This window comes from Hibiscus syriacus, unplaced genomic scaffold, assembly GCF_006381635.1.
Source record: "Hibiscus syriacus cultivar Baekdansim isolate YM2019G1 unplaced genomic scaffold, ASM638163v2 tig00110429_pilon, whole genome shotgun sequence".
Taxonomy (NCBI): domain Eukaryota; kingdom Viridiplantae; phylum Streptophyta; class Magnoliopsida; order Malvales; family Malvaceae; genus Hibiscus; species Hibiscus syriacus.
This window is the reverse complement of record NW_024062733.1, coordinates 11,520,682-11,538,207: the sequence shown is the minus strand read 5'-3', so window position 1 is coordinate 11,538,207 and position 17,526 is coordinate 11,520,682.

Below are 17,526 nucleotides of genomic sequence, written 5' to 3'. Positions count from 1 at the left end.
TCAAAATGTTTTCAACAATCTCCCCCTTTTTGATATAACAAAACATTTTAGTAATTTTAAGATTTTATTTTTGAATTCAAGTTTAAAATTACTCCCCCTTACTTTAACATTTCTCCCCTTTAAAACATTTTTAACATTTCTCCCCCTTTTTGTTAAATCAAAAAGACTTTTACAAGGTTTTGAAATCATTCAGCCAACTGATTATATATAGATAAATAGCTTAAGCTGCTAAAATCACAATCAAGAGAAACGTTAGCCATTAGTTTCATAATCAATATTTATAAACAATGTGACATGGCAAAATTGGTTATATATCTAATTGATGTAAATGATGCAATAATGAATAAATTTAACCAAACCAAATATATAGAAATATAAGTTCAAACATCCATAATTAGTTCAAACATCCAAAAACCAAAGTTCTTTTATTAAATACTCGATAAGCTTTAGAATTTAAGGAATAACCCAGAAAAATTCCTTCATCACTTTTAGCATCAAATTTGCCAAGATTGTCTTTACCGTTGTTTAAAACAAAACACTTACATCCAAAAGGATGAAAATAACTAATGTTAGGCTTTTTATTTTTGAAAAGTTCATATGGAGTTTTCTTTAAAATAAGTCTAATCATTACTCTATTAATAACATAACAAGCGGTATTTGTGGCTTCCGCCCAAAAATACTTTGGCAAATTGTTTTCACAAAGCATGGTTCTAGCCATTTCTTCTAAAGTTAGATTTTTCCTCTCAACAACTCCATTTTGTTGAGGGGTTCTAGGTACTGAAAAATTATGGCTAATACCATTAGAATTACAAAACTCAGTAAATCCAAGATTTTCAAACTCAGTTCCATGATCACTCCTAACACTAGTTATAAAGTAACCTTTTTCGTTTTGGATTACTTTTGAAAACGTGATGAATTTTTCTAATGCTTCATCTTTAGTACTTAAGAATAGAACCCAAGTATATCTAGAATAGTCATATACCAAGACAAATGCATATTGTTTTCTACCCAAGCTAGTAGTTCTAGATGGTCCAAAAAGATCTAAGTGGATCAATTGTATTACTCTACTAGTTGACACATCATTAACAGATTTAAAAGAAACTCACTTTTGTTTTCCTTTAGCACAAGCATCACAGATTTTATCATTATCAAATTTTAGTTTAGGCAGCCCTCGAACCAATTCTCCTTGAACTAACCGTTGCAAAACACTCATGCTAGCAAGTCCTAGTCTACTAAACCATAACCAACTATCATGCTCATCTTTTGCAATTAGGCATAAATTAGTCACATTAATAGAATCTAAGTGCACCATGTAAATGTTTCCTATTCTATGACCAATAAGCATAATCCGATTAGATGCAATGTCAATAACTTTACAACCATTAGTTTCAAACATGACATTGAATCCTTTATCAAAAAATTGACAAATACTCAAAAGATTATTCTTAAATCCATTCACATATAAAACATTTTTAATTTGTATGGAAGAGGTATTACCTATTGTACCTATACCTTCAATGTAACCTTTTGAATTATCACCAAAAGTCACTTCTCCTCCATTTTTGGAGTTAAGCTCTATGAACCGGTTTTTGTCCCTGGTCATGTGTCTCGAGCATCCACTATCAAGGTACCATGAATTTGAATTTGTTTCCCGTGCCTGGTAGCAATGCTCCTTTCCCTACAAACATAGATTAATTTTTTATTTTTGGTACCCAAATTCTTTTGGGTCCATATTCATTAGTTTCCAAAATCCTAGTCCCCTTAGATATCCATTTGTATAGGATATATTTATCTTTAGTAGTAATGAGTTCTTTAGGAACATACTTCTAACAATTTTTCTATTAGAGGTTCTTTGGGGACCTCTATGATTGTAGTTTTTAAAATCATTTCTAACAAAGTTGGATTTTGAATTTTCTCCTTTTTTAAAACGTTCTGTTCCAACATTATCAAAAGAAGTTTTAAGATCATCAATTTTCTTTTGATTATCATCATTGATCTTTGAAAGTAAATTTTGCAAATCCAAATTTTTCTTTTCAAACTCTTCTAGTTTGATTTGCAAATCTTTGATCTTACTTTCAAGATCGTTGTTGGTTTTGGATATGAGTTTGTTTTTATTTTTCAATTTTGAAACATCATTTTTATATTTTAAAAACAATTTCTCATAATCCGAAGTTAACCCATTATATTCCTCTAATAGCTCATCATAGGATAAATCATCAAAATCAGATGAGTTAGAGGTTACCTTAGAATCTTCCCCTAATGCCATCAAGCACAAGTTTGCTACTTCTTGTTCCTCTTCATCGGAACCTTCTTCATCGCTCCATGTAGCCACATGAGCCTTGTTCTTATTCTTTGATTGACCCTTTCTCTTCAATTGTGGGCAATCTTATTTGACATGCCCCGGCTTTTTACATTCATAGCAAATGATCGGGTCCTTCTCTTTTGGTTTATTTTTGAGGCCTTCATTTCGTTTGAATTTTCTTCCTCAGTAAGGTCTCATCATTTTTCTGAACCGTTTGGCAAACAATGCCATTTCCTCGTCATCGTCATCTTCATTCGAATCACTCTCATCTTTTGTGGACTTGAGAGCAACTCTAATGTTTTTCTTCTTCTCCTTCTCCTTTGGTGTCTCGTTAATCTTATCGAGGTCCACCTCATCTTCAAGCATTATTTCATGAGTGAGGAGGGAACCGATTAGTTCTTCAAGAGTTAAGGATGTTAGGTCATCCTTAGACTCGATGATTGTCGTCTTCTTTGATTGCCATGATTTTGGAAGGGAGTAAACTAACTTCCTCACAAGCTTTTCATTTGAAATGATCTCTCCATATGATTTGAGGCCATTGACAATCGTTGAGAATCTATCCGTCATAGCTTTGATATCTTCATTTGGTTTCATCCTGAAATTTTTATAGCTATGCGTTAGAATACTAATTTTAGATTTTTTTACCTCATCGGTACCTTCATGAGTGACTTGAAGCTTATCCCATATTTCTTTGACAGTTGTACAAGATGAAACTATTTCGTATTCATCTAGTCCAAGAGCACAAAATATGATATGAATGGCTTTAGAGTTGAGTTGGAACAATCTTATCTCTCCTTCACTCCACATTCTTGGATGAGTAAGAGGCTTGATATATCTGTCTTCTACAACATTCCATGCTCCCATGTCACTTGTTTGAATGAAGCACACCATCCTATTTTTCCAATAGTCATAGTTAGCCCCATTGAAGAAAGGAGGCTTGTTGACGGGCATCGAATCGAGACCGAAGTCAAAGTTTGAAGTGGAGGCCATTGATGACTTTGATTATCAATGTAACTCTTCCCGAATCAACTCAAGAGGTGATTAAACCTTCAAATGAGTTAGGCTCTGATGCCAATTTTTGAGTTAATCGATTGACGAAATCGGTCAAGAGGGGGTGAATTGGCAATTAAAAATTTGGTGGAAGCTTTTGTAGAAAATTAAAAGTAATTGCAAAGCGATTTAGAGTGGTTCGACTTTCTCAACCAAAGTCTACGTCCATTACCTTAGCTATCTAAACTAAGGATTTTCCACAAATTCACTAATTTGTCTTTCTTTTGAGGACAAAGAGTAACCTTAAAAACCCTCAAGAATTATACCCCAAATTCTTGAGAACACTCTCTCCCAAATAGAACAATACAAATTTGCAAACTTACAAGGAAATCCTCACAAGGTAGATTGTTTGCACAATTCTAGAACAAAGAAAATAACACTCAAGAATGAATACAATTGAGTACAAGTAGTGTTCTTGAAAGCAAAATGAATATTGAATGAAAAATACGCTTGAAATGCTCAAACTTGAGGTTTGATGCTTTCTCTTTGATTCTCTCTTGATTCTAGTTGCTTGTTGTTTCTTGTTGTTGATCAATGGCTTCTAAGCTTGTTTAAATACACCTTGAATCACTTATGAACGTTGGGGATCATTAATGAAGTTATTGGAGCCGTTTAAGTGTGAAAACAATTAATATTTCTGCTTGGAGCGTGGGGGGAATCGGTACCCCCTCATAGGGAATCGGTTCCCTAAGTGTAAAATTCAAATATTTCGACCGTTAAACAGGGGGAATCGGTACCCCCTTAGGGGTAAATCGGTTCCCTCCGAGCATTCTGTTTTTCTCGGAGCCAAACCCTTCAGGGGGGAATCGGTTCCCTCTGAGCAATCTGGAATTTTTGGCTTTGAAACGGTTCGAAATATTTTGTAAAATTGTTTTGAAATTATTTTAAGATTAAAACTTAATTTTACACTTGAGTAAGGATTAAAAATGACATTTGAAAGATTTGGAGTAATATTTTGATATTCGAATAATTATATCGAATATACTTAAAAAATCTTTTTGGAAAATCTTAAAATTCATTTAACTTAATTTGTTATATCGAAATATCAAAATGTTTTCAACATTAAGTAAGCTATTGTTGGGATAAATTTGATTGAAAGGGATGTATATGATTGAATGATTAGGGCTTGTGCCCTAGATTGAACAATTGTTATTGACTAGCTGTAAGAGTAAAGATGATAGAGTTATAAGATTAGAAGAAAAGATAAAGTAAGTTAATCAAGTATAATATGAATCTGGATTTGATTGTGTATTTTGATCATATAGATATGATGTAAGCAAAGAAATAAGTATTTGTATAAGATTAAATAAGAAATTATTTATACAAGAGATTGTAAAGGAAAAGATCTTGTATAAATAAAGGGGATTATCAAAGTTACGAAGATGCGATGAAAATCAGTAATCAGATATAAATATAAGTGATATGAACAAAGTATGAGAGTTTGAAGGAAAGATATGATCTATGTTACAAGAAGATTTTTGATTTGTGAATGAGTAAAGGGATAAGGAAATTAAATGAAAAAGAAATTAAAGGGTTAAGTATGATAAAGGGTATATGGAAGTGTAAATGATAAGTTCGAGATAGAAATACGGAAAATGTGTAAGGTGATGTGAAAAGATTGTTTGATTCTATAAAGTATATGTTTAATTACGTTTGAAGAATATTTAAAGTTAATATCTTTTGTTATAAAAGGGTGATTATTCCTTGAACAAGTACGTAAGATTATATGAAAAGATTTTGTGTATTGTAATACAAACAAGAATTAAGGAATGAGTAAAGATTTGGTTTATGGTGTAAAGCAATTAAAGAATGATGAAGGAAATCAATTGATTCATAATATTGAGTAGTAAGGATTGGATGTTACTGTTTACGTGATGAGTGATATTATATGGAATTTTTTTAAAAGGTCAAAGGAAAATGCAGGATAAAAGAGAGAAAAGACAGAAATAAATTGAGATTATTTGTTACTGTTTATATGATAAACTACAGTAGATGAATGAATAAGGGAAAAAGTTAGTTGAAAAACTAAAAGAATGAAATATTAAATAAAGGAAACAACCTGAGAGTATTAAAAGATATGTTTTTGTCAAAGTGTGCAATGAAAATTCGAGGACGAATTTTCTTAAAAGGAGGGGAGATTTGTAACATCCTAATTTATGGGTTAGTGACTAAATTGTAAAATTTTAGAATTTGGTAATCAAAATAGAATAGTTGAATAGTTTAATGATTTATTTGGGAATATTTTCGGAAAGTTGTTAGTAATTATCCAATGAATTAAAGGGAAAAATGGTCAATTGACAAGGAAATATATTTTCTCCCTTTTAATAGGTGATAAAAACATGGGGAGATGAAAACATTTCATCTTCTTCTTCTTCCTTTCTTCTTCCTCCTTCCCGTGGAAGCTAGGCAAAGGTGAGTTTTCTATTTTGTTGATTATTTGTTGAATTAAAGGTTGGGTTTTGATCATTAGATGATAACTAAGCTTAAGGAAAGCTTAAGTTATCTTAAAATAAAAAGATAAAGGAGTTATGACATATTAAAGAAAATGGGTTTTGAAGTGAAATTTTGAATATGAAGGTTTAAATGAATTTGGAGGATGAATTTGACTTATCATCTATGAGAATAAGAAGCTAGAATTAAGTTTAGATAACATGGAAAATTTGGTATGATTATTGATTTCTATATGGAGAATAGAATTTTGAGGTTTAAGATGAAATAAATGGATATAAATTAGTTTAAGTATATGAAAAGGAATGAAACTTGAAGAATTGAGGTTGAAAGAGTGAATTTTCGTGCTTAAGATACCTCTTGAACAAAAATTCCAGATTATGCAGGCGGTACAAATGTAACACCCCCAACCCGTATCCGACCAGGATACGAGTCCGAAGTGTCACATTGACTTTTCAAAAATTTATTCGTATAAAATAGTGAGTAATTTAAAACTTTTATAACATTTAAATTATTCAAAACATTTACAAAATTATTCAGAGCTTATACAATATATTCTTTTGACTACATGCCAACTAGAACTTTATATACAAAAATACATATTATTCACCTCTCTTCTGATCTGACATTCGGTAAGGAGAACTGACATGTCTTGTTCCACTTTACTTTTCTTTTCGCTTTCCAAACCTACGTGTGAAACAATCACATGCTAAGTTGATGACTTAGTGAGGCATATAAAACATATAATATTTCATATAACATAAAGCATACATAAACATATACCATCATTATCATAATCTCTATCATTATCATTAAGAAACACACATAACATCATATGGTTCATGTAACACATTTCAAACCACTTACCTTTGATAACCATTTATAAACTCATCGTATACATATCACATTCAGTATGCTTGTTTAATCACTTTATTAGCCCATGTACACTAGTGAGAACTTAAGGTATGTGAGTACATTGAGGTTGTGCACACATATGCTGTCACCACAGCTCGATCAATGTCCCGAACGACCAGTCCATAGATTCTGAAGAACCTAGGTAATCAGTCCATATATCCCGAAGAACATAGGTAAACAGTCCATATGTCCCGAAGAACATAGGTAAACCCTCGACCCTTTGCATGCCAACTATACCCTAGCTCTCATATCACATAACATGGGCATTATCATTTAACAGTTCACATTACTTGTCATTTCTCTTCTGTCACATACCACATGTATATGTAACCATGTATTCCATATCATATCACATGTATCACGTATTGCCTATTCATATGTCATTTCATATAACATATATCATATGTGTATGTAATCACATAGATCGTATCATATAGCTTTATTCATATCACATATTCATATAAGCTCATAGCTTCTTTCACATATACATGTAATCACTTAGTCTATTTTCATGTAATTCTTTTCACTTCTCATATGATTTTATATTCATATCTCACATAGCTCATATCTCCTTGCATTGTTTCATATAAACATAGATGTCATTTCTTGTTCACATATATTTTCCATATAACTCATATATCTCATAGTTCTTTCACATAGCTCACAATCATATTTTCATATCATATATCTTATAATAGATTCTTATATCATCATTTGTTTTATTTCTACCTATTCATAACCACATTAACATGTAATGCAAGCAATATGTATTAATACATACATGTAATCACATAACTTATACCACATGATTCATGTAGTCATTTATATCATTGTCTTTTAACACATATCCCATAATCACACAAATCATCACATAGATTACCAATCAAATCACATTTTAGGAGTTACTTCTTACCATAGTAACTCCATCACTAGCTCATCGCAAGCCAATGTTTATTCAATAATATAAGTACAAATTAATTGCACTCACCTTAGCCTTGCTTTGATTCGATTATAATCCTTTGATTATTCCGGAACTTGTTTAGGCTCAATATCTACATAAATATATCATTTCAAACAACTATCAGAAGCCTAAACTTTAAACTTGATGTTAATAACTTAAACCGGTTTAATGAATCAAATTCCATTTTTTTATTTAGGGGGGAATCGATACCCCCCAGGGGAATCTATTCTCGGGGAATCGATACCCCCCAGGGGAATCTGTACCCCCTGGACATTCTGGAAATTTTCGTCCAAGAGGGGGAATCGATTCCTTTCATAGGGTATCGGTTCCCTCTACCCAGAAATTGTATTTTAACCCCGGAAATCATCAATTCTTCACTTAATTCTTCTATTTTAAACCCCTATCATGTCATTAAACTCAACTACCATTACTTAAACCAACTTATATCCATGAAAATCATCTATAACTTCAAAATCCTATCCTTCATATGTAATTCAAGAATCATACTCAAATTTCAATATGTTCTAAATACAATTCTAACACTTCTATCTTCTTATTCTCATAGATGACAAGTCAAATTCAACTTAAAATTCAACTTATCAGATCTATTCCATGATTTCATATAAAAACTCGTTTTCTTAAATCTCTTATAACTTCTTCATCTTTTGACTATAAGACAACTTAAGCTTTCCTTAAGCTTAGTTATCATCTAGTGATCATAACCCAACTTTTAAAACAACAAATAATTAACAAAATAGCAAACTCACCTTTGATGTCTCTCTCTCTCGTATGGAAGAACAAAGGAGATGAAGTGGAGAAAATATCTCCTCATCCTTATCCCACATGCCTATATATCATTTAATTATAATTTTCAAGTCAAATGACCATTTTGCCCTTTAATTCTTTTAATAATTACTAACAACTTTCAGGAAATATCTCCACATAAATCATTAAACTATTCAACTATTCTACTTTAATCACCATATTCTAAAATTTTACAATTTTGGTCACCAACCCGTATTTTGAAATGTTACAAATCTCTCCCCCTTAAGAAAATTCGTCCTCGAATTTTCATTGTACAAATAGATGGGTAATTGTATACCCATATCTTATTTGCACTCACTTACACACTACTTTATTATCCAACTTATTTCTTTCCATCAAAACATAAACCTTCATCAAACTATCCATATATATATATATATATATATATATTCTTTCAGTCAAAATAATTCATTAGCTATATCCTTCACTTATCAAACCTTTATTCTCACTCATCCCTAATACAAATTCTTTGGTTCGAATTCAACCATTCCATTACCTTTGTCTTATAACTGATCACTAACATTCATATTCATATTCTTAAACCTTTCCTTGGTCTTTTAATATTCTCCAATTAACATTCATCTCTTTCACTTTATTTTGTCCATGTTGTAAAGAAACTATTCTATTTCAGAACGATAAAGTTCCTTTAATACTATAATTTCCAATCTGTCTGAACGGATTGGCTCTATTCTCTAGTGGGGAATACAACTAATTAATATATGGTTTAAAGGTGAAAACCAGTATCTCTATCTTTCTTTGATGATGCTTAACTTTATGAAGCACTAATTTTCTTAATCATCTGAGATTTTTGTTCTCTAATCCTTTCATTCTGAGCTCTTTCTATAGCTTTAACATGATTTACCATTTCTTGAAATAAGAACAAATTTAAAACAATAACACTATTTTGATTTAAGGCGCAAGCCTTAAACAACCAATCACATATATTCTTCTTAATCGAAATCATTTCAGCAATAAATCTACTTAACTTATTAAACTTATACACATACACATGCACGTATAATTTTCTTTCTTCAAGCTCATATATTCGAGCTTCATTTGTCTTATGAACTTATTATCGATTTACTTATTCTTGAACTGTTTTATAAACCATAACCACGTCACTTGATCTTTCAATATTCTTATGGTGACTTTCATTCACCATATTTTATCTTATCTACGTAGTAACGAAACTTCTCAATTTAATTTCTCATCTTTGGAGAAATGAACACCTTCTAGCATTATCTTCATATCATTTATCCAAAGATCTGTAACAACAGAACCTTTCTCAAATTCACCCTTGAACTCGGGTGCACTTAACTCTATTCGATACATTCATTCTATGAGTTAACAAAGTATACAATTTATAACACATCGGAATATCATTCAACATCATGAATCATTCTCTAATCTTATACAGGCATTCCCTGAGGTTTTCGCTCTTTTCCCTGCTTGGCCAGGGCAGGTGAATGTTATTACCTTCAGGTCTATCGCCTTGTGCTTCACTTTGGAAGCTCTCATATATTCATGTGCTCATATCCTTACTTCTATCACATATCACGTGTGCATATGATCATCCAATTCATATCATATAACATATGTCATTTGTATATGTTCACATATCATCTATCATATTATATAAACATATATATATCTCACATAACTCATTCTCAGTATTCACTTATCTTATATAACATAACAATTTAACTCTATTAACAAGACAGCACACTCCTTACCCTATCAGATCAGAAAATTTTTCACTTTGTGTTGGCATGTACACTTTTTAAAACACTTTCAACTTCGTTTTTAGCCTAGAATCGGCTAAACCGTAGCTCTGATACCATTAAATGTAACACCCCCAACCCGTATCCGACCAGGATACGAGTCCGAAGTGTCACATTGACTTTTCAAAAATTTATTCGTATAAAATAGTGAGTAATTTAAAACTTTTATAACATTTAAATTATTCAAAACATTTACAAAATTATTCAAAGCTTATACAATATATTCTTTTGATTACATGCCAACTAGAACTTTATATAAAAAATACATATTATTCACCTCTCTTCTGATCTGACATTCGGTGAGGAGAACTGACTTGTCTTGTTCCTCTTTACTTTTCTTTTCGCTTTCCAAACCTACGTGTGAAACAATCACACGCTAAGTCGATGACTTAGTGAGGCATATAAAACATATAATATTTCATATAACATAAAGCATACATAAACATATACCATCATTATCATAATCTCTATCATTATCATTAAGAAACACACATAACATCATATGGTTCATGTAACACATTTCAAACCACTTACCTTTGATAACCATTTATAAACTCATCGTATACATATCATATTCAGTATGCTTGTTTAATCACTTTATTAGCCCATGTACACTAGTGAGAACTTAAGGTATGTGAGTACATTGAGGTTGTGCACACATATGCTGTCACCACAGCTCGATCAATGTCCCGAAGGACCAGTCCATAGATTTCGAAGAACCTAGGTAATCAGTCCATATATCCCGAAGAACATAGGTAAATAGTCCATATGTCCCGAAGAACATAGGTAAACAGTCCATATATCCCGAAGAACATAGGTAAACAGTCCATATGTCCTGAAGAACATAGGTAAACCCTCGACCCTTGGCAATGCCAACTATACCCTAGCTCTCATATCACATAACATGGGCATTATCATTTAACAGTTCACATTACTTGTCATTTCTCTTCTGTCACATACCACATGTATGTGTAACCATGTATTCCATATCATATCACATGTATCACGTATTGCCTATTCATATGTCATTTCATATAACATATATCATATGTGCATGTAATCACATAGATCGTATCATATAGCTTCATTCATATCACATATTCATATAAGCTAATAGCTTCTTTCACATATACATGTAATCACTTAGTCTATTTTCATGTAATTCTTTTAACTTCTCATATGATTTTATATTCATATCTCACATAGCTCATATCACCTTGTATTGTTTCATATAAACATAGATGTCATATCTTGTTCACATATATTTTCCATATAACTCATATATCTCATAGTTCTTTCACATAGCTCACTATCATATTTTCATATCATATATCTTATAATAGATTCTTATATCATCATTTGTTTCCTTTCTACCTATTCATAATCACATTAACATGTAATGCAAGCAATATGTATTAATACATACATGTAATCACATAACTTATACCACATGATTCATGTAGTCATTTAGATCATTGTCTTTTAACACATATCCCATAATCACACAAATCATCACATAGATTACCAATCAAATCACATTTTAGGAGTTACTTCTTACCATAGTAACTCCATCACTAGCTCATCGCAAGCCAATGTTTATTCAATAATATAAGTACAAATTAAATTGCACTCACCTTAGCCTTGCTTTGATTCGATTATAATCCTTTGATTATTCCGGAACTTGTTTAGGCTCAATATATACATAAATATATCATTTCAAACAACTATCAGAAGCCTAAACTTTAAACTTGATGTTAATAACTTAAACCGGTTTAATGAATCAAATTCTATTTTTTTTATTTAGGGGGGAATCGATACCCCCCAGGGGAATCTGTTCTCGGGGAATCGATACCCCCCAGGGGAATCTGTACCCCCTGGACATTCTGGAAATTTTTGTCCAAGAGGGGGAATCGATTCCTTTCATAGGGTATCGGTTCCCTCTACCCAGAAATTGTATTTTAACCCCGGAAATCATCAATTCTTCACTTAATTCTTCTATTTTAAACCCCTATCATGTCATTAAACTCAACTACCATTACTTAAACCAACTTATATCCATGAAAATCATCTATAACTTCAAAATCCTATCCTTCATATGTAATTCAAGAATCATACTCAAATTTCAATATGTTCTATATACAATTCTAACACTTGTATCTTCTTATTCTCATATATGACAAGTCAAATTCAACTTAAAATTCAACTTATCAACTATATTCCATGATTTCATATAAAAACTCGTTTTCTTAAATCTCTTATAACTTCTTCATCTTTTGACTATAAGACAACTTAAGCTTTCCTTAAGCTTAGTTATCATCTAGTGATCATAACCCAACTTTTAAAACAACAAATAATTAACAAAATAGCAAACTCACCTTTGATGTCTCTCTCTCTCGTATGGAAGAACAAAGGAGATGAAGTGGAGAAAATATCTCCTCATCCTTATCCCACATGCCTATATATCATTTAATTATAATTTCCAAGTCAAATGACCATTTTACCCTTTAATTCTTTTAATAATTACTAACAACTTTCAGGAAATATCTCCACATAAATCATTAAACTATTCAACTATTCTACTTTAATCACCATATTCTGAAATTTTACAATTTTGGTCACCAACCCGTATTTTGGAATGTTACAACAAATACCCCTAGGGGCGTATTTTGAAATGTTATATTTATGTAGATATTGAGCCTAAACAAGTTCCGGAACAATCAAAGAATTAGGATCGAATCAAAGCAAGGCTAAGGTGAGTGCAATTTAGTTGTGCTTATGTTATAGAATGAACATTGGCTTGCGATGAGCCAGTGACGGAGTTACTATGGTAAGAAGTAACTCTTAAAATGTTATTGTATATGACATGAGTTACATGATTATATGTATATGTGATATGTTTAACATGATGTTCTATGCGTTGTTTGATATATATATATATATATATATATATATATATATATATATATATATATATATATATGCTTACATAAGAACATGAGAAATAAAATAAGTTATGTGATAAGGATATAGAAAATGAAATGAATGACATGAAATGTGTGTGTGCTTTATTATATGAGTGAATATGTTCTTGTAAGTACTAAATGACTTATGTAAATAAAAGAAATGGTGAGACAAAATAAGTAGTATTTATTGATAAGGTAAAATGAGATTATATGAACAGATACTATTGATAGGGCATATAAGACTATATGTATATCCTTTAATGTAATAAAGTGAAATAAGTCAAATGATATTGAAGTATGTGAATATAGTATATGCGATAAGTGATGTATGTGAAGCATATGATAACAAGAGAAGTATTATAAGCTAAGTGACATATGATTATGAAATCATATGAAAAGTGAAATGTGAATGTGAATATGTGAAATGATATAAATGATATTGCCCATGTTATGTGATATGAGAGCTAGCGGTATAGTTGGCATGCCAAGAGTCGAGGGTTACAGTGGTCCTACGGGACATAGTGGTCCTTCAGGACAATACAATGGTCCTTCGGGACAATACAGTGGTCCTACGGGACATAGTGGTCCTTCGGGACAAATTTCAGTGACCCTAGTGGGAATTTTATGAGCTGTGGTGACAACATTTGTGAACAACCTCAATGCACTCACATATCCTTAGTTCTCACAAGTGTACCATGGGCTAATTAAAGAGATAACACAAATATAATATATGTGATGTATATGCTTTTGATGATATGAAATGCTACAAGAATTATATGATGATGTGTATATTGTTTGGCTAAGAATGTTAGATACAAGAGCATATGACTAAGGGATTAAGGATAATGCTAAGAAGGTAAATGATGATATGTTTATTCCTTGGTATAGTGATATATATGTTATATGATGAATATATGGTAAGTAAAAGTGATTAATGATAGTATTTGCAGATGTATGCCTTTTGTTTATATGAAATGGTATATGGTTATATTATATGTTTTATATGCCTCACTAAGTCATCGACTTAGCGTGTGATTGTTTCACACGTAGGTTTGGAAAGCGAAAAGAGAAATAAAGAGGAACAAGACAGGCCAGTTCTTCTTACCAAAGATCATATCAGAAATGTAGATCGAATTACATGTATTTAGTTAGAAAGAATTTAGTTGACATGTAATAAATAAAGGATTTGTATTGGATACGCTCTGATCAAGTTTTGGAATGTTTTAAACGTATATATATGTAAATGGTAAATGTATAGAGATGAACGTTTTAAATTTTAAGAGTTTATATATATATTTTACTGCAGTACTGTAGCAGGGTATCGGTTCCCTGTAGCAGGGGAATCGGTTCCCCTATTACAATATGGAAAATTTTAACATTCATGTATGTTCATAAATGCGTTTTTGCCTCAAAATTTTATAACAAACACAATTCAATAATATATGATTGTATTTTCTTAAAATGAGTTCAAATGTTTTGATATTTTGTAAGAATATCGTTTTTAAAAGTTAATGTGACATCTCAGACTTGTATTTGGGTCGGGTACTAGTTGGGGTGTTACAGTATTAGATCGAGTTGGGTAAAAAATTCCAAGTTATTCAAGTTTACGATTTCTATTTTATAATTTAAATTTTATTTGAAATTTTTCGAGTCGAGTCCATGAAATCGGATTCGGGTCAAATCAAGTCGAGTTGTTCGAGTTTCTGTTTAAATTTAATTGTAAATATATAAGGTTATTATACTAATCAACTATAATTTAAACAACTTTTTATAACCATATATGATATACATATATATTTCTCTATATTTTTTCATATGACATATACATATACTATGTCGAGTTAAAAGACTTGACTCGAATATGAAAAGCAATCCACTAATTACTAAAATTTTTAAGTTATTCGAGTATAATTTTATAGCTCAACTTAAATTTGAAATTGTTTCAAGTCGAATCGAGTTGAATTTACATTTGCTCACATCTACTAACTATAGTTAAATCACAGTGTATCATTCTAGTTTTCGTTCAACCTGTTGAAATACATATTTTTATCCGCCGTGACTGATTTCAATCCTTTAGTTTCAGCTAGCTTTCAAACCAAACCATATTGAATATTATCTTGGTAGACAAAACTAAACTAAATATTGAAATATGATATCACTATTCCCTTGCAACTAATTCTTGACTCAATACTTGAATTATTTTTATGAATGGTGATTGATAATTGTCAATATATTGTTTTCAATGCCAATTTTCGATTAGAAAGATTAATGTTTTATGTTTATTGACAATTACTATGCTTTATTAATAGATATGATTTTCATACACATGTGACTTGACACAGCTAACAATTAGGCTTCCATAATAAATAATAATAATAATAATAATAATAATAATAATAATAATAATAATAATAATAATAATAATAATAATAATAATAGAGTCAAGGTTGTCTCGAATATTGTTAGGATTCTAAGCGGAAACTTAAAAATGAGTCTCTATAAAACAAAACGAAAGTAAAAGAATATTTTATTATTTTTAACATTTAATTTAATATTTTATTGATAAATTATTGTTAGTATTCTAAGTGAAAACTTAAAAATGATTCTCTATAGAACTAAAGCTCATGTTACTCCGCCATGAATCGAACATGTATAGTGTAAGCCCTAAACTTTTAATATACTATATCATGCAAATTAATTTTGTTGGTCAAATATTTCTTTAGTAGTATGTGATTATTATAATATAATATTTGTTCTGAATTTTTTTAATATATTGTTAATACACACTAAAGATGCTAGTGTTCGAGTCCAAAACTTACAGAGAGAATAACATTATTTTTTATCACTAAGAGTCTAAGATCACTTGATGAGTTCTTGGTGGAGTTTTTTTTTAAACCTGGAGTAAATACAAGGTAATATATATTTTTAGTGAGATTTTTAAACTTCGCTAGTATTATATCGAATATATTTTTATAAAAATTATAATATACCGAGATAATGACATTTTTGATATTTTAATAACTTTCATATATATAAAACCTAATAGATTCCCTTTGTTTAAGACTTGTTTATTACCAAACTGCTAAATATTAAGTTGTTCTAAAACTGCTTGATGTAATTCTGTCCACGCTGACGAGTTCTATTTGTGCTATTGAAGGAAAACGTTACATGTTGTATGTTTTCAATCCAATTCCCATCCATGGATAACACCCACACCAAAACTACCATTCTAAAATATTAGATTATTTTTACATATAATTCTTTTAAAACGTCTTTGTAAAATAATTAATTAAAAATACTTTTCTCTTTCTAAAATATTTTTCTATTTTTTTATAAGTGCTGGTACAAGTGGTTGAGTTTGTAAGACTAAGTTCGAATCATACCACCGTCACTCTTGGTGGACGATCTATAAATCCTTATGTAAACCCCAATTGAATCTTAGGTATGCCCTAGTCCTGGACGAGCCGCCCATGACCTAAACATTTTTGTATTGATTTTTTTAAAATTGATCTTATAAATATTTTTTACTTTTTCTTTTCAAAAATAAACTTCTTATTATTAAAATTTAACTTATTTTTTAATTCTTAAATTCTTTTAAAGTATACTTATAAAATTGCCTAAATGGAATTGTTGTCTCTTTTTGTAGTGTTTTTTGAATTCTTTAATTCCTTTTTACCCCACGCAATGTGTAGGACAATGGCAAGAAATAAAACCAATCAGTTATTAAAAGTTCTTGACAACAAAAATCCTAATGTTAGATTAAATAATTATTTTAATTTTAATTTTTCTAATTTTTTTAATTTTAATTTTTTATTTTGGGATTAAAAGATATTTTCGTAGATGGAGAGTAAACAAAACGGTCAGTACTTTTAAATTAGAAACATTTTTACTCTAAAACAAATAATAAAACAATTATTTAATCATAGATTAAAAAGCTTTTTATCTTAAAGTAAAACATTAAAATTATAATAAACTCAAAAATTAAAATAATTATTTAATCAGATATAAATATATATTTTCGACATTATGCTATTATTTTCCTATGCCTAAAGTTTTACCAACCTCCCAATAATGCGAAGCGAACACAAACATATAAATAAATTAATAAATATAGTAAAAGAAACTATTTATAGGCTTTAATCTAGCAACAGAACTGCAGGCAAGGCTAGGCTAGAAGACAAGTTTTTCTCTCGGCCCTTGCTTTGTTTGAGCGATACTAGGTTTCTGTTTCTTCTCCCTTTTGACCCAAGTTTCAATCACAGTTATGGAATCGGATTTGTG